This window comes from Macrobrachium rosenbergii, chromosome 20 (genome assembly GCF_040412425.1).
Source record: "Macrobrachium rosenbergii isolate ZJJX-2024 chromosome 20, ASM4041242v1, whole genome shotgun sequence".
Classification (NCBI taxonomy): domain Eukaryota; kingdom Metazoa; phylum Arthropoda; class Malacostraca; order Decapoda; family Palaemonidae; genus Macrobrachium; species Macrobrachium rosenbergii.
Window position 1 is genome coordinate 11,562,501 of NC_089760.1, and position 20,270 is coordinate 11,582,770.

At 31.6% G+C, this 20,270-nt stretch overlaps 1 protein-coding gene across 1 annotated transcript in view; it reads right to left on the reverse strand.

Moving 5' to 3' along the window:
* The window catches only part of LOC136849044 (major facilitator superfamily domain-containing protein 6-like), a 725,072-nt gene that overhangs the window by 520,071 nt on the left and 184,731 nt on the right, over nt 1-20,270 (reverse strand). The window lies entirely within an intron of this gene.

Genomic DNA, 20,270 nt, shown 5'->3' on the forward strand with positions numbered 1-20,270 from the left:
CCATATCTTTAATGTTTCGAGGAGATTCTCAGCATATTTTATAATAATATTAGCTAAGCTGAGATCAGTAACTTGCAAGTAACATACTTCTGTAGCAAGTATTTGAAAGTGTACTTTGGATGAATTTTTCTGTATCTCGCTATTCATTTCGATTATGCTAGTGATATTCATATCAGTTAAAAATTTGTTTGTTTAAACAAATAAAGAAAAAGAGATTACGCTCCATGATATGAGAGATCAAATTCACTAAAATATGAATGTTATCATAAATGTCATATGGATAAAAGTAATACTTAAAATGATAGGTTGACTTACAAAAAATAAAAACCTATATTTGTATCATATGCTCCGCTGAAAACAGATATAACTGTCTATTTTTTTCCGGTTAAAATCAAAGAAAGATAGATAGACTAGACAGATAGACAGGCAGACAGACAGAGAACTATTAGTATTCGAAACTCTTGGTTAGAAGCTTTATGATATTAATTCTAGGTAAGAAAATTTGTGGACTGTATCCTTAACCTCCAAAACAGGTCACCAGTTATTTTATGGTTACTCACAATTTTACTGAAAATACAGAGCGGCAAGACGAAAATGCATGGATGTTTATGCCAAAGAATGATTTTCTTATAAATTGATTACCTAGAGAAATAACCAGAAACTTTAAATAAATAAAGAAAGAAGAATTTAAATAAATTAGTAATGAAAACAGAGTTTAATAGTCCACTGAGAAATTCCAATATGTCTGAAGCCAATATTACTCTTCGGCTACCTATCACGTCCTCCATGTCGCTGCGCATCTTGTCTTCCCGATGACTCTAAAACATTTTTTCCATCGCAAATTTCCGAATTATTTCCATCAGGTTGCATTTCATGTCAGTTGGTTGATGGGAAATGAGGACATGAGGTTCGAATGATATTCCCTGTAATGTCACCGCGATACGTCAGCTTCCTGGGCATTGGGTTACTATAGAAATGTTATGATTTTATAACCATATAATTAATAAATATATTTCGGATGTTTTAGGTGTTCTTCTCCTACCTCTCACCAAGTCTCTTATTATAACACTCGTTTCCTCTATTTATCGACCTCCATTTCTCCCGCATCCCGAAACTGTTACAAAATCCTCTGATCAGTATTATGTCCACTGACCATCCTTGCACTTCTATTTGCCTCCACATTTTCAATGTTTCTTATGCCACTTGTTCTACACGATTATATCATAACTTCATCTGCAATAATTTTCTTTCCTTTCTTTTCGAAATCTACATTTGACATAAGTAGAGAACAATTGGCTCAGAAACCCATTTAGGTATTTCCACTTTGGATTCCACAGACTTTCGGTCGTTTCCCAACCTTTTACACACACCCTGCTGTATTTTCTCACGAATACATACACAAATCAACACCTTCCATTCCTCCACTTTCCATATTATCATTCATTGCTCCATTTTCTTGGTTTCCTTTTACCATCATGCATTTAGTCCTTCAGGTCTTACAGTATTTGCTGTAGTTTCTAGTCATTAGCCCTAATCATTCTTGTATCATAAGCGAACATCAATCATCCCATATTCTATTTACTGCATATTTTTAATCGATCAAGAGGCATCCTTTTATCCTCGAAAATATTTAACGGCCAGGGAGAAGAAACATATTGATGTTTCAGACACTCTCTCGCACCAAACCAGTCACTATCTTTCCTTCATACTTTAAAACATGATTAACCAATCATAAAAAAAACTTAGTTTTTTTCACTTTTGGCAGCAATTGAATTTCTGCATCACACAACTTCAATATATCGATTCTATCATATTTTTCTTGGTCAATATATGCTATGTACAGCATGCTTCCTTATCTTTCAAGTTGTTTTATAATAAACGCTTTATCCTTGCATCCATTTCCTTACCTGAAAGCCCCTATCCTATTCCTGGTGTCCTCTGCCTTGCTTTCAAAGTTAAAATACTACCTTCCCCTGTAACCAAAGTAAAGGTATGCTTATTCTTACAGTCATCAGTATCATAATTACCTTTATAAAAGGTAACAATTATTTTTCACCTGTACCTTAAGAACTTTTCCATAATGCAGACGCAAGTTACAAACCCTGATCAGCCACTCTATCACGCTTTCTTCACCATAAAGTAGTTTGCATTTCCATAAATCCTGTAGCTTTTTTTATATTTTAGTTTACCTGCCCTTCTTATACCCTCAATATTCAATTTTCCATATAGTCTCCAACAAACATCGACCTTTCTCACCCTTACGCCATACTACTGTAACTATTTTGTACCTTCTGCGCTTAAGAAACATTCAAAATACTCTCTCCATAGACTCAGGACTGTAATCAGTTCAAGCAACATCTCTAAAATTCCTTCTTCAGCTCCGAAATCTATTCGACATTAACTTTCTGTATCTGCTTAAACTCACACACACACACACACACACACACACTATATACATATATATACATAAATATATATATATATATATATATATATATATATATATATATATGTGTGTGTGTGTGTGTGTATATATATACATATATATATATATATATATATATATATATATATATATATATATATATATATATATATATATATGTGTGTGTATATATATACAGTATATATAGATTGTGAAACCAGGGATTTCAAAAAATTCCTGAAATTTTCGGGGAATTCGTGAAATCACCAATTCATTTAGGGATATTTGATCTCCGAAGGCCTGGTAACAAACACGGCGAAACGGTGGTTCATCTGCAATGTATCTCCGTGCTTAGTGCTAGCCCCTCAAGGATCAAACGTGTTTCGCCGTGTTTAGTACTAGCCCCGGGGATCAAATGTGATCAAATGCAGTTAGGGACATTTGTCCCCCGAGGGACTAGTACTAAACACGGCGAAACACATTTTATCCCCGAGGGGCTAGCACTAACACGGAGAAACAGTGTAGATGAATCACTGTTTCGCCGTGTTTAGTACTAGCCCCTAGCCCCTCGAGGATCAAAAGTCCCTAAGTGAATTGGTGATTTCACGAATTCCTGAAAATTTCAGGGATTTCGTGAAATTCTTGGTTTCACACTTTACTGTAACATACATACATACATACATACATACATACATATATATATATATATATATATATATATATATATATATATATATATATAATGTGTGTGTGTGTAATCATGTCAATTCACTCACAATGGAGTAAGGAAATGAATATCACTCTCCAGTGATGAAAGTTTACATATTTTCTGCTGCCCTGAGTGTTAAGATAAATTTCCAAATAAATGAGAATTTACATATGTCATCCACAACTATGAACCATATATGCGCGTTCTGAATTGCAGATGTACACATGGCAGCCGCTGAGAAACATAATTGTCTTAGGAAGTATTTCACATGCAATTGTCCCCAACCACCACCGAAGCATAATTATATAAACTAATTTACCTCCAGTAGGTTCCTCCTCTCTCTCTCTCTCTCTCTCTCTCTCTCTCTCTCTCTCTCTCTCTCTCTCTCTCTCTCTCTCGATTGATGTTAAAAAATGTGGTGAATATGTATTATCTGTTTTCATTAGCTACCCCATGAAATATTCATACTCAACTTTAATGTTTGATAAAAATGCTAAAAAAGGTTGCGGAATAATAGACAGATCCAATCTTTAGGTTCTCAGATTATGGTTTTTTTTATTAGTTTCAATCCTTTCTTAAAAGACATTTTATAATCCTTTCTTAAAAGACATTTTATGCTCCTCAAAACGTTTTCCCAGTTTTACAAATAAAGTAACCGAACATATACAACATTATTTACCGAAGTTTAAATAAAAAGAATATAATTAGATTGAAAAAGTAATATCTATTTAACATTGAGAAGCGGAACTCAAAAAAGAAATATTATACCTTACAATTTGCCAAATACTTTCGATTATTGTAACTGAGAGTTTTCATGAATCTTGAATAAATGGCACAAATAATAAAAGCAAACACTCCCATGAACAATATACACAGCATGCGACCTTTAATAATATTCCGAAACCTGGGAGAATTTCAATACCGACAGAGAAGAATGTATCAGTATTCTTAATAGAACTTATCAAGGACCCGAGCGAATGAAGCTTCAGTTGCTTTTAATTACTGGTCTTTGTGATCAAACTTTGGTGCAAAATGTCACAGCTGAACTTTCTTTCATGACCAAGGAGAAATCCATATGGTTAAGTCTCTCTCTCTCTCTCTCTCTCTCTCTCTCTCTCTCTCTCTCTCTATTTTCCAACACATCTAAAAAAAATTTAAATATATCTAGATAGAAAATGCCATATATTTTTATATCTTATTTTCCTTTTGAGACGGCGATTTTCTCTTTCCAAAATTTTATTCTACATCTTATTATTATTTTTTAAATTAATCTGATTTAGCTTGATGTATTTAGCCGCAAGATAACCCTGTTTATTCACTGTAATTTCCCCGAAAAGATTATAAATACCTAATTTTGAAAGAAAATCTCATTGAAATTAACAAAATGACGTTAGTTACACAAATAAAGACAATTTTTCAGAAACAGCAGGAAATTCGTGTATATGCCGAACACTTCAAACAATTTTAGACAATACAAGGTAATTTCAGTAATACTTGCTTGATTTAACCATCATATATTGGCAAGCTCAGCATAAATTCATCAATTCTGATTACTCGGAAAGCGAGTTAGATTCCCGCTACCGGCCACCAGAATTACTTCATATTTCTTGCATTTTGATCTAAGGCTTTGTAGTGGCAAGCAGTCCAAAAACTGTGAAGAATTCGAGAAGCTGCAATTACATACGAAACCGGTAAATAGGACCAGCAGATTCTATCTGTTTACTTATCTATCTATCTATCTATATATATATATATATATATATATATATATATATATATATATATATATATATATATATATTTATACATACACTATATATATTTATATATACACTATATATATAATATATATACAGAAAATATATATATATGTTTATATATACATATGTATATGCATGTACAGTATATATATACAGTATATATATATATATATATATATATATATATATGAAATTTTTTATCACACCGTGATTTATATATAATCATGAAGCTACAAATGTCGCTAAATATCAAATTCACGCTACCTCGGGAATATCTCCGATAGAGAATTATCCATCGGAGATATTCCAGAGGTGGCGTGAATTTGATATTAAGCGACATTTGTAGCATCATGAGATATATATATATATATATATATATATATATATATATATATATATATATATATATATATATATATGTTTGTGAGTGTCTGCGTGTTTGCATGGAAGCTGGAATATGATATACGAATATGTTTGCAATGAAGTTATACCTTACAGTTCTCTTTCCCAGACCCCTCCCACGGGAAAACGTGTGCCAATGTGGACACATCTAGAATTGAATATTTCATATGTCGCATTATGGATAGTGAGTCGAGCGCAAATTGATATACAGTGAAATAGCGAAACATATCATTCTTGTTAGGTATATTACTATATTTGTCGGAGTGATTGACTCATAAAGTAATGTAATCAGGAAAACTCTAATTACTGATAATAAGGCTAACATTCTCTCTCTCTCTCTCTCTCTCTCTCTGTTTATGGAAAAGAACCAGAAACACTTGATAACTTTTTGTTATTGTGTTGAAATATCTGCGGATATTAATGGCACAGGAATTCTTTCCGTTATTCTGCAACTAAAACTCTACTTTTCTATGCGTAAAAAGTTTCGTTCGGGTTCCCATATTCTAGTTTTCAAAGGGCATATTTCCCCCTTGAAAAAAAATGCAGGGTCTCTCAGTTATAAAGACGCCACTGTGGACTTTGTTTCCTGGAATGATTCTCCAGTTGATCATTTTAATCCTTTGATTTAACGGAGCAAATTCTGGTTGAAAACTTCGGGCACGATTCAAAGAATCGTAAGATTAGACCAATTTTTCTTAATCATCTCAGCTATTATTATTATTATTAATCAACCACTGTAAACTATTTACAAGTATTAATGTGTGAAACTGAAGAATACAATCAAGTTTGCTTACATACACGCGTACGCGCATACACACACACTTATATATGTGTGTACGTGTGTATGTAAACAAACTTGTTTTGTGTGTGTGTGTGTGTGTATTCGTAACATAGATAAGCCATAACTAACCGTTTATTTTTATACATCCAGTCATCATCCTTGAATCACCTGCTTTGTAACCCGCATTTTTTCCTCATTCTACCACCATCCATTACATTTACTATAACTTGTTAAGATTAAAATTCAATATTCCATTTTCCTGGTTCCCACCTCTCTTACCTGACTCTTCCCCTAACTTTCGCCTCTTGCAAACACAGTCAAAGTTTTTCACTAGTTCCTCCACTTTTTTTTTTTACTTGGATTCAGCTCAAATAAGGAAAGAAATATAAAGATTCTAGTGAAATTTGCAATATTTTCTCAATGATATAGGGTTTTAATATAAGCAATAAATATAATTAAAATCAAATTTACTTCATCGTCGACTTCTAACGGGGAATAAGTAATGGGAGGATTCTGACCCAGCTGAAATATCATATCTGTTTTTCTGTGATGCTGGGCCCTCGGGTTCAATGATCGTTTAAACGAAACGCACCTCCGATTGAGTTTCATGTAACTGAAGTTTTGTAATTCAAAGATGATACGAAAAATACTCTTGCTATATAAAAAGCAGTTAGAATGACACCGTTATCTAATCTACAATATACAAGACAAAGGACAAATTAAAGATAAAGAACCAGAGTCTGTTTATAGCTGGATTTATTTCGTTGCCACAGAGTTCAGCGGCCACGAAACGCTGTATACTGAAGATAGAGGAGTAGTGAATCTTATACGATATATTTGGGTGATAAATCACTTCCGACATTTGTGCAAAGCAAAGCTAAGCCTCCACATACTAAGCCTAATTTGTTTGTTATAATATACAGACAGCAACTTGAATTATGCTCTCAATAATCTATTTTTTTGGTGGGGGGTGACCAGGGAGGGAATACAGGAAGAAACTTTACCCTTTCCAGGTGGGAACTAACTAGATGAATGTCATGTAAGAGTGGGGTTGCCGTGAGATGGGTTCGAAACCCACCAGAAATGGTAACAGTTTCTTCCTATATACCCCGCTCGGATTCCGTGATTACAGAAGAAATCGTATCAAAAACAGTAATCTGTGGAAATCGAGAAGTTAAGAGGTCTTTGTGTCTTAACGTTAAAAAAAGGACGTATCACCTGAAAGTGATATGTAGATCCTACATTAGGTCAAGTACTAAAAAATATTGGCTTAGTGATTGGATAAAAACTGTAGTACACCGTCTATTGCTACATGACTTGCCCAGTAGTGATGGCATAAGAAACAGAAATAAAATAAAAAGCAGTAAATGCAAAATTTTGCCATTAAGTTACACAGATTTTCCTTAGATAGCTGGAAAAAGGACCTAAAATTTACATAAGTAATGCCATAGTTTTAATCTACCTCGATCATAAATGATTTCTATAACTAAACCAGCCTTGACGTTACCAAAAAAGTTAAAGAAAACGAAATATGAAAATGAACGTGCAGAAATAAAACGAAAGAGTGCAAGATAACGTACAACGCAACAAAGAAGGGAACACAAATAAAACAAAAGCAAAGAGAATGTTTTGGCGAGAAACGCTGCATATCGAAGATAGAGGAGTCATGAATCTTGCATGATGAATTTTGGTCATAAATCACTTCAGGCATTTGTGCACGGCTAAGCTAACTTACCAGATGGGAAGCTTAAGTGGGTTATTTAATATTTTATAAGCCTTTTATAACTGAAATTTATTTTACGAGATTCCATTTTACAGCCACATTATATATTTTTTATATCAACTTTAATCTATGAATATTTTCATGCTGCTCTCGTGACGTTATATCTAACCAGGTTATTACATAATGTGAAGGCATAAAATAGAGCATTGTTCTAAAAATTAAGTGTGCGTAATGATGCACTCGATAGAAAAAATGCAGACCTTCAATTAATCTTGGTGGTACTGAGCCTTCAACAATATATATTTGTTTTTCACTTATACTGAGATTCTTACAAGGGAGCAAGGTAGGATAAATGGCGACAGTTATATACATATGGAGACTGCATAAATTATGGGCGTTTCTAAGCAAACTTCTTTTCATCCAGAGAGAAACTATTGCAAGTTCTCTGGCAGGTATTTCAATATCAAAGACAACTGGGAAGTACTAGGCCTAAAGTAAGGTATTTTTACCTTCCTGAAAGTTACTGACTTTTCCAAGTTAAGACTGTTGTGAAAAGTTAGGGTTGTGAAAAGTTAGGGTGGGTGGAATAGGAAAATACTAGAGGTTAAGTATATTGTAATTGCATTTTCAGTGTAAAAGCAATATTGCAAACTTTAAATATTATATTTCAAAGTGAAATTCTTATGCCATAGATATTGTTTGGGGAAAGGGGATTTCAAAGACTCGCTCTCATTCCTAGAAGATCTGCAGAGCAATAAGAGCAGGCTGTTAATAAGGGGAAAGCTAAATCATTCTTTGGCAAAGCCCATTAAAAGTAAGCAGAGCAAAGTCGATTTTTGGTTAGGGTGAACTGAAGTAAATATTGTAAGTTGAGGTAATTAAACAGACAATAACGTACAAACTGAACATTACAGAAAATATGTGGTAGAGGAAGAAGCTGGAAATTCCCATGATAAAGTCAGTGTCAGGAGGATTCTTCATGGAAGAATAAAAGTCAAATAGATGCAATTGTACGCCCATAAGAGATAATATTGAAGTGTACAGAAGGATGAATAGCATGGTCATGAAGAAAATGAGAGAGAGAAAAAGTAGGAAGATAATGAAAATAAAAGGTAGAAGGTGAACAAGATACATAGAGGATAAAAACCTTCTCTACCTGGAAAATAATGCAGAGAGGAAGGTTATTCAACAAATGGATTTGTTAACTGGGTCGATGGGAATGAGTAGCTTAAAGTTGTGATGAATATCGAGTGTAGAAAACCAATCTTCAAATAATTCATATATAAATAAGTTTGATTCGTTCTGTTATACGGCATAACCAAAATGTTCGATATAATTTTCTAACAAATGTTCGCGATTCAAAATCCATTCGGTTTAGTAAGAACAATAAATATTAGAAATAGAAGAAACATAAAAATAATGACTTTTTTAACAATAGTAGATTAACATCATTAAAAAAATGTCGTAGAAACGATTGCCACCCACCAACATCACGTATCATCTTGTCGAGATAAAAAAAAAGAAGCGGAGAGAGAGAGAGAGAGAGAGAGAGAGAGAGAGAGAGAGAGAGAGAGAGAGAGAGAGAGAGAACTTTTGTTTTTATCACACTGTACAGTATAAGATTTCTTCGAAAAGGTTAAGCATTATTATTCTGTACCTAGTTTTCAATGGGTAAAATAATCTGGTCAGAAAAAATTAATATATAAAGATGAAACTAGTAATAATTATCAGACACCGGTGTTTCTAAATCCATTTATTTTTTAAGTAAGTCTGGTCTTGTTGAATACGATATATATTCTGATTTAGTTTATTTATTTACTTACTCGTAAGGGTATCGTTTCACAGGCTATATGTGAAGTCTAACACACTACTTCTGTCGTAATGCATAACATCCTAAACCTAAGCTGCTATAAAACTGAATGCGAACTTTCTTTTTTTTTTTTCATTAAAATCCTGTATCTTCCTCTAGCAGCATATATTCCAGACGAACTATAGATGAATCGGATTACATTTTATGTAAGTGAGCAGTTAACGGCTTCTTACTCTGACACTGCTGTTTTACTTGGGAAATTATCCTCTTCTAACATAGAAAGTGAAATGGAATATTTATGATGTTGCCAAAAAACTGTCATCACACTGGTTAAAACCTGTCAATGGTCGAGATGCCAATTGTACCTACTTTGTAAAAGCGAGTGTGTATTGAATGACAGGCTACAAGAATAAAAGCAGAAAATTTTATGACCTGAATCCAGATAAAAGATTTACTGAACTACCATTGCTGAAATCAGACGAGAAAGCGAATTGAAAACAGTTCAATTCACTATCACGGTATACTTTGTAAGGACAGGAAACGAAGAAAAACAAAAGAATAGCTCAATTATCTGTGTAAAAACAAGCAATCACACTCACAAGGGCGCCACTGTTCCATTCGCTGTCTTGTGTAACAAACATGATTGATCATCCTTCTTCAGGGGCATCAATTATTGTTGCCTAGAAATCCATTAGAACAAAGATTACTCGAGTTCATAACAACGTCGCCTGATTGAGATTTAACACTCCATTAACAAATGACAAAATAGTCACTCCTTCTATAGACACTTGCACAATAAATCAACCCTGTTTGTTAGGCGTCCCTAATTAACCAAATGGCTTTTATACACAGCTGTTATAGTTTTTCTAGAACGATGGACATTACCGTGTAAATCACAATTAACACATTCAAACCATGTATATGGCTATGTACGATATTTAATAACGTGATAAAACACTGCTTAATAACTATGAAAATTTTCGCCAAACGAATATGTTTGGGTGTAATGTTTGTCCAAGAGGAGATGAATGGATTCTCATCAGGAATCCATACTAAGAACTTGTAAGTATATATATATATATATATATATATATATATATATATATATATATATATATATATATATATATATATATATATATATATATATATATATATATATATATATATATATATATATATATATATATATGGTCTCGTGTATGCTTTTATCTACATATTCTTGCAGAGAAGACGTTATTTAAATACAATATATACGGTGTGTATATATATATATATATATATATATATATATATATATATATATATATATATATATATATATATATATATATATACATACATATATATATAATGTATGTATATATATATTATATATATAAAATGCATATATATATAATGAAAATATATATATTATATATATATATATATATATATATATATATATATATATATATATATATATATATAATATATATATATATATAATTTTTCATTTTCCAACTGGTGATCCAGAAAGGCATTGCCGGTCCGATTTTCAATAAGCTTTCATGATAAGTTTGCGAGCCCATGCCTTCTTACCCTCATTGTGACCAACCGCATTTACTGGTAATATACAGTATGTATGTATGTATGAATATATATATATATATATATATATATATATATATATATATATATATATATATATATGAGACCAACCGCATTTACTGGTAATATACAGTATGTATATATATATATATATATATATATATATATATATATATATATATATATATATATATATATATATATATATATATATATATATATATATATATATATATATATATATATATATATATATATAATATATATTACGAGAGATATAAAGGAGCTAATGTTCCCTGAGCATTCAACTACGGGATGTGAATGTTACCAAATACTTAATTCTCTTGTCCTTCCTCTATAAAATGAGTGTTCTTTGATATGCTTTCCTCACAAAGATAGTTCCGAGTAGTATTCACGTCAAAGGGTGAGCAGCAAACATTACTGAAGTGAATGTAAACATTATCATAGTTTACTTCAAGTAAAAGACATTATTCTTTAAACAACCTATTCATTATCTTTAAGCCTGTTTTTTTTTAATAGATTTGAGCCTTAATTGTTTTCTCAGAGCGCATCTTTTTTTTCGTAGCTTACGACCATTTTTCTATTGAGAAAAAAATATGGGCTTTTCTCTTCTTACAATCTACAAGGCTGAAATATCAGCTTTTGTTTAATGTTTACAATTCTGCATGTATTTCTATGAGTTACAGAAATAAATTTCATGTCAGTGATCAGCATATTTTCTAAATGAACCATACTAATTTTTTCAGAAAAAAAAATAGCCAGAAAAAATGACATTAGTAATCCTTTTGTAATATCGGGCAACACCAACAACTTAAATACTTGTTTTGACTTGTAATAATCTTCCATTTCATACACTGACAGTATCTATTTCACATTTCAATTATCAGAGGTTACAATATTTTCGTTCCCCTACTAACTTCATCTAGTTCGTTATATAGTGATAGGTTAATGGCCGATCTAAGCGAGAAATTCCATTCTACATAAAATATGGCCATTTAAAACATTCAGTGGGAGAGAAATAAATTCTAAGTCAATAGATTTCAGGTCCAAGTAATGTTTGTTCAAAGTTTTATGTCTAGAATAAATATCTTTTACGTTTTCCCGTTTGTAGGTTGACTGGATATTTGATCTTTCTATAAATAATTCATTTAAGAAAATTATAGTTACTAAATACCATTTCTGGTTTGGACATCAAGATACTAATAATTTTTCCATTATACTATATTTTCCTCTAAGGCTTTTAAATGAACGATATTCAAGATCATAACCATTTATTGTTTCAAAAAGTTTGTTCCTATATCCCCTATATTTTCCAGTCAGTTACGTCATAGGAAATAGGGGAATTCATTAACTTTGACAAATGTACATAGTCATTGACTAACTGCATAAGACTGTCTTGAACTTTCAAAAAAACATGAAGATGGGGCATTTAATGCTGAAATACCAACAATAACAACGTTTCTGATAAATACTCGTATGTATATATATATATATATATATATATATATATATATATATATATATATATATATATATATATATATATATATATATATATATATGCGTTTGTATGTATGTGTACGTGTTTACAAAGGATCCACATTAATATACTTGAGCAGCAAAACCAAGCGTATTTGTGAAAATATACAGTATACAAAGCTTATGGTTTTCGTCCATCCTTCTTTGGACTTGATCACTAAGTCCACAAAAGGATGGACGAAAGCTATAAGGTTTGTACTTGTTTTTAGATATACATTTCCTTTTGCTCATCAGTTATATTACTGTGGATTCTTCTGTACTTAACTGAGAAGCTATATATATATATATATATATATATATATATATATATATATATATATATATATATATATATATTATATAAATTATATATATATCATATAATTATATATTTATATATATATATATATATATATATAAATTATATATAAATTATATAAATATATATATATATATATATATATATATATATATATATATATATATATACACACAATTGTATGTTCGTTCTAACATATACCAGTTTTCATATCTAATGCGTTTCTGTTTATACTGTATGTGCAAATATCCCGCCAATTCAGTTTCTATTTTCTTTTTTTTTATTTTGGTTTCTTTTGTAAAAGTTAAAAATAACTTTTTTGGAAATATGTATGATCACAAATACCATTAACAGACATAAATTTCTTCTCTTCCCATTTTATGGTTTTCAAGCTTTCATTTGTTTTCGATCCTTTGTGGAAAGAGATTGTTTTGATGCATGTGACATTGGTCTAGAAAAGGAAGCAAAAATTTTAATTATGTCTGAAATTAATCATTTAGTTCAGTCTTCAACAGTTTTTATTCACTTGTTTCATTTACGTGATATATTGACTCGTTTTATCTTGTCTCCATAAATAGCTTTTTCGTTATTCTCAACAAATCGATATTCCTTTTTGAGCTATACTTTTTAACCCTTTTCCTTACAGAAAAAAGTGGTAAATTTCATGGTACCTATTTCATCCACATATATGCCAATGTGTTAGAATATAAGGCAAGTTCATTTTCCTTCACTCCCTATCTATGGAAGTCTGTGCCCTTTTCTCTGTATTTCCTGGATCGTGAAATCTGTCAGGATTGAGGGAGTCTTACATTACCTAAGGAGAAAAGTCCATTAACTCCTTTATACCTTTTGCGTGTGTACCTGTGTTGTGTGTGTGTGTGTGTGTGTGTACTATCACATACTAATTTTAATACAAACATGCTTTTCTCTTTGTACTGGAAGTGAAATATCCCACCGGTACAAACTTTCTAATTTCATTTCTATTTTGGTTTCTTCAGTAGAAGTTAAAAAGAGCTTCTCTGGAAATATGAAATATCACAAATATTATCAAGGTGATAGAGGCATGAAACTCACCTCTTTCTATTTTGTGATTTTTAAGCTTTCGTTTGTTTTTGATCCCTTGTGAGAAAGGTTTTTCTGATGCGAGTGAAGTTGCCTAAAAAAGAAAGCAAGAAATGTTTTTGTAATATATCTCCCTTCGTCGATTACTTCTTTTTGGATCTTTGAAAATTATAATTAAGTTTACTCTTAAATATTTTTATTCACTTGTTCCATTCAAATGATACCTTGACTCTTCTTTTCCTCTCTTCTTAAATACCTTTCTGATTTTCTCTAGAAATTGATCTTCTTTTTAAGTAAAGATTGCTACTCCCTTTCCTTCATCATAAAAGGTGATAAATTTCATGGTACCTATTTTATCGATATTCATGCAATTGAAAATCACAGTATATATCAAGTCCAATTTCCTTCACTTCTTATCTATGGGAGTCTGTACCCTCTTCTCTTTATTTCCTGGATCATAAAACCTGTCAGGACTGAGGGAGTCTTACATTAGCTAAGGAGAAAAGTCCATTAACTCCTTTCTACCTTTCCTCCGTTTTTGTTGCATTGGACGGTAAAAAGGATTCCAGGATTCTTACTTTTTTCAAGTTTCTTTGAACTACACATATCCATTTAAGGGTCACTTTGAGGTAGACTGATACTGGAATTGGGAAAGTGCATTATTCCAGTGCTAAGCGAAAAAAATTAATTTTTTTTATTAGTCTCCTCGTGTGAAAAATCTTCAATTTTTCTTCGGATGTAAAACTTCTGGAAAGATATATATTTTTTTCTGAAACGATATTTTTTATTCTGCTCAGTGTGATAGGACACTACTGATGGCTCATGGTGGATTCTTATTCTGTGAGTAGAAAACAAAGGCCTTTAAATATATGTTAAAGATTTATAGTTTATCTTTTATCTGTAAAAGTCCTTTAAACCAAATATTGCTTAATTTATTTTTTCATAATAGAACAATTATTTCACTAAATATATGAAATAAAAATATATAAATAATGCAAATACATGTTACTTTCCTAACCCCCATTTAACAGAATAATATACGAATTATATAGTTTCATTTTTAAATAAGTCGTCTTGGTTAGAGGGGCAGAGTACACAGATCCATAGCAGGGTTCTTTTTCACTTCAGCGCCTCATAATCACTTACGAGCAAACCGTACTCAAGGGCTTGGGCTGATATATGATGACAGACCGGATCTTAAATCTACGAGCTAGCTCACCAGCCATCTGGTAAGTGATCTTGCGACAGCTCTCCCAAATACATCCCAAACGTACTCAATGCGACATTCATGTTGTCTTTCTTTTCGAGGTAACAATAGGGTTTTGTTTTGTCAGTTTTTTTTTATATTATTTTAAATCAGTTATTCTAAGGAAATAATCTTAAAAACACAATGAGTCCAATCTGTAGATTGATTTATCGGCTAAATTACAGATGCCTGGATTTAATAAGAATATATCATTTTCAGACTTTTGTGTTAAATGAAAACAGATGCGTATTACAGGATGCGTAAAACAAAGACCTAATAAAAATGCACTCCAACACTGCACACACACATATATATACACACATATTATGTGTGTGTGTGTGTGTTGTGTATGTATGTGTGTATATATATATATATATATATATATATATATATATATATATATATATATATATATATATATATATATATATATATATTATATATAATATATTTATATATATATATATATATATATATATATATATATATATATATATATATATATATATATATATATATATATATATTATAATATGGTAAAGTAAAAGGCTAAAAGTGGGTGCAGCTAGAGGCCGAAGGGGTGCTGCAAAGACCCTTTAGTAATGCCTACGGTGCGATACCTAAGGTGCACTTATGTCACTACCGTCATACGAGGAAAGTTTAAATAGTCGAATATGCACATGAATTTTATATTATCACGTAACTATTAGTATAGAATAATTAAATCATAAAGTACCTATTAGTGATGTTCATATACTTACAGAATCAATGAATGCTTCCAAAATGCTAGAGGGGAAACGAAAACAAACCCAGTTCAAAGAGTACACTTTATGAAGCTCAGAGTGAAATGTTTTTTTTTTACCAGATTTATTGACTTGCAAATGGAATTCCAGAGTGCTTCACCGACGGCCGAACAATGAAGTGACCGTTTCCAAATTCGATATTTGCAGCTATTTCCAAAATGTTAAAAATGGTTTCATTATGAAGGTATTCCCTTTTTGATTATCAAGCATCCTACCCATGTCCATTCCGGGATAAAAGTAAGAAGCAAATTTATAACCCTCAAGAGAGATAAAATCTTGGCGGATGTCTAACCTAAGTTGGTTTGTCAATCATGGTATGTTAGTTTCATACCAGTAAATCTATGATTATTATCTATATTTGTTTCATCAAACATAAGGGCCACATCCTAAGAAAATGATATATATTTCAACTCCATTTCTGTCAAATAAAATTTTTTCTTCAGTTCATTTTCTTAAATAAGAGTGATCGAATGAAAAACCGTTTCTCATCTGATGGCGGTTAATATTGAAAATTTTATTGGATAATATCGAAAAATATAATAAGAATAGACTGTAAAGTACTGTATTAGCGAAATGTCTCGTCTAACAATGAAAACCACTGAAAACAGAAAAGGGTTCAAAAAACATAATATATATATATATATATATATATATATATATATATATATATATATATATATATATATTAATATATATGTGTATATATATATATATACTATATATATATATACATACATATATACATATATGTATATATATATACATATATATGAAGCACAAATATTAATTTATATCGAATTCATTATAGCTTGGGAATAACTTGCACCCGAATGGAATTATATTCTGTAACTACGTCAGCCCCAGCCACGATTCAAATTCAAACCAGGGCCTTTGGTTTCGAAACTACTAGTAGTCAGCTTTGACGGCTCGGTGTTGCTCGGAACAAGAACTTATCAATTATAATGCCCTTTGGGTTAAGTTACTACCAAGATATGTGTAGTGATTTCTATACTGACTGATACTTAAGGCTTAATTTCTGAGAATATGAAAAACACACGAGTGCACAACTGATAAAAATTCAGAATTAATTTTGAACAGTACGGACAAAATCAAAAAGCATAAAACTTAAAGTATTCAAAACGTGTTCACTTTTGAAACATTTTGACAAACAAATATGATTTTGTTTTTGTAAAATGGATTGTACTGAATAGTACATGACCTAAACTAAGGTAAGGAACAACGATTTTTTTCTACGTAGTTTTTTTTTTTTTTTATTCTCTTATGATGAACGAACCATTCCTGAGAAAATATTGTTATTTCTTAAGTCAGTGACAATATGGAAAAATATTTTTAAAGAAAAAACACTAATAAGTACTGTATTAATTCCATGAATTTGGTCCAGCTTCCTAATAATAATAATAATAATAATAATAATAATAATAATAATAATAATAATAATAATAATAATAATAATACTATTATTATTATTATTAATGTTGTCCTTCTTGATGATGATGATTACTTTGGGACTCCCGTTGTTGTCACGAACTACAAAATTGTAAAAGCGGCCTGGATAAAAGTGGGCCTTAATTTGAACTGCCCATAAAGAGAGAAATGTTGTCCCCAATGAACCCTTCCTTTTGAAAAGCTGCTCTTAGGAGTTCCCCGAGTTAGCAGCGCTCGACTTGGAGCCCTAATTTAACGACCCGTGACGCCGGTAAATATGGAGCACTAGAGCCAGTCCTTAAGGAGAGCCAACACTCGCTTATGCAAATGAAGATTGGTAGAGGAAATGAAAGAACTTTTTGTTCATCTCTCGTTATTTCTTCTCTGTTATTTTTATCTGCTGGGCTTTGGTGCTTTCTCGTACCGTTCAAAATTTATTTCGGCACCCAGCAATAGTGATACAACAAAAATATTGAATGGGGAACAGATCTACCCCAAATATCTCAGCTTCAGAGAACACAATGAAATTTTATGCGTAAGCGGAATGCCCTGTAGGGGAGCAGAGAGGTCCGAGTCTCCTCCAATAACTCTATGGAAAATATTGCATATTCATGAGAGTGAGTTGCTTCCCAGGCTGACGTTTAAGAAAATAAAATCGGACTTTTTGTTTCTTTTTCGGAAAAACACTATTATGAGAGTAGTGATCTGTTTGTTGCAAGAACTTTACACTTATTAAATGAAAGTATGGTTAATGAAAAAACTGACCTAATCCTGCTAAAACATGCACCGTCATTTTTCACTTGAAATGCTACTCTAAAATAAAATTTTACACCCACAACAATGGACGTTCTCTTTCAGCTAATAAAAATGTAAATTCTTTTAGTTCACTTGGCCCGCACACTTACAGCGAAGACAAGCTATACGCCGCGGTATTTGAGGTCTCACGATCTTCATGATGGACTGCCATACATTGCTAAAAATTTGACCAATATGGCTAGCTGTTATCTATTGAAGTGAGACGGAAATTACAATCTCGGAGAACATTACTTTTATAGACAGAGAACTTTCGTTGCTGAATAACTATAAAACTTGACGCTACAGTTATAATAAAAAAAAAAAATTTCTTAAATATACCTAATGTTGGCACAGAAATGTTTATATGAAAAAATACATAAATATAAAAAGTTACATCTCTCGCGAAATATACATATGTTTTAATGCAACTGTTTTGCATTCAAAGAAATGAACGTCGAAGGCCTAGGAAGGTTAGCGAATGAGACGAATTTGACCTTGAGCCCATTTTCCCGGGCTTCAATATTCTGTCGCCCTGTCTTGTGCTAAAGCGTGTAGATGAAAGCTACAGAAAACTCGAGAGATGCGGGGGGGTGGGATGAAAATAATAGAAATCGCATACTTGTTCAACATTTTGCTGTTTCCACCAACAGGGCAGGGAGCAGGTAAGAAAAACATGGTCAGTGTCACAGCCATAAATCAACTTCTGAATTATGAATGAATCCATTAAGTAGAAAAAACACCTTCGGATGTTTTATAAACATTTACAAACTGTCATCACCAGCTCGTTAAATATCCCTACTCACAACGCGTCATTCACCTTAATCTTGCACTCCCTCTCACACTTCTGAATAAGAAAGCACTGCTTTCCTAACTACCCTTTCACTCCGTTTGCCGAGCATCTCGTAAGATTTACCCTTTACTTTCTTCTTACACTTCCGGATTATAATTTATTTTTCATCAACATACCCTTATCCATTATTCTTTCTGCATGAATAAACCATCTTTACACATTCTAGTAGATCCTTTATACACACACACACACACACACACACACACACATATATATATATATATATATATATATATATATATATATATATATATATATATATATATATATATATATATATATATATATCTGTGTGTGTGCGCGCGCGTTCTTTAAAATGTCTCACAAAACTATTCCTAAAAAACTATTTGATCCACACACATCCCCTTCCTAGTGCAAACAAAATCCTACGAAAGAAATTTCTTGGCAACGTAGTGAATTCTCATACCCTGTAACTCCTAGAGATAATTTTAGTATTTTACTTTTATACGTTGGATCAATTATTCCTCTCTGCCATTCATTCATAATCTTTGCCCTTTCCAGACATCACTGTTTCACAAATGGTGAATGTAACTCATATGAATTTATACTACTATAAAATATCTGCTAGTCATCATTACAAGGTGAATTTACTTTTTGTAATTAAATAATACAGAAGATAACAGAACATGTAATAAGACAAAATTCTTTTCTGTTAAAGGACAAACAGAAAGCATCCATTCTGAGCAAAATCACCAAGAGACTGAGGTTGAGTATATTTCTGTTATAAGATTTTTTATATAGTATATACGTGTTTGTGTGTGGGTGTATATGTGAATGTCTTTGAGTAAACATATTGGACGCACGCAGTGAGCTCTTAACTCCCCATTTCACGAATGCTTTCGGACACGTTTTCCAGAAGTAAACTTTGGTCGCCAAAGTTTGAGAATGAAATGAAGAGAATCGTCCATTCACGTCAGGATTTGGACGTTTTTCAGGAGGCGCGGTCCAATGACGATCCACGTTGACATCAAGAAAAATAGAGTGGTGAA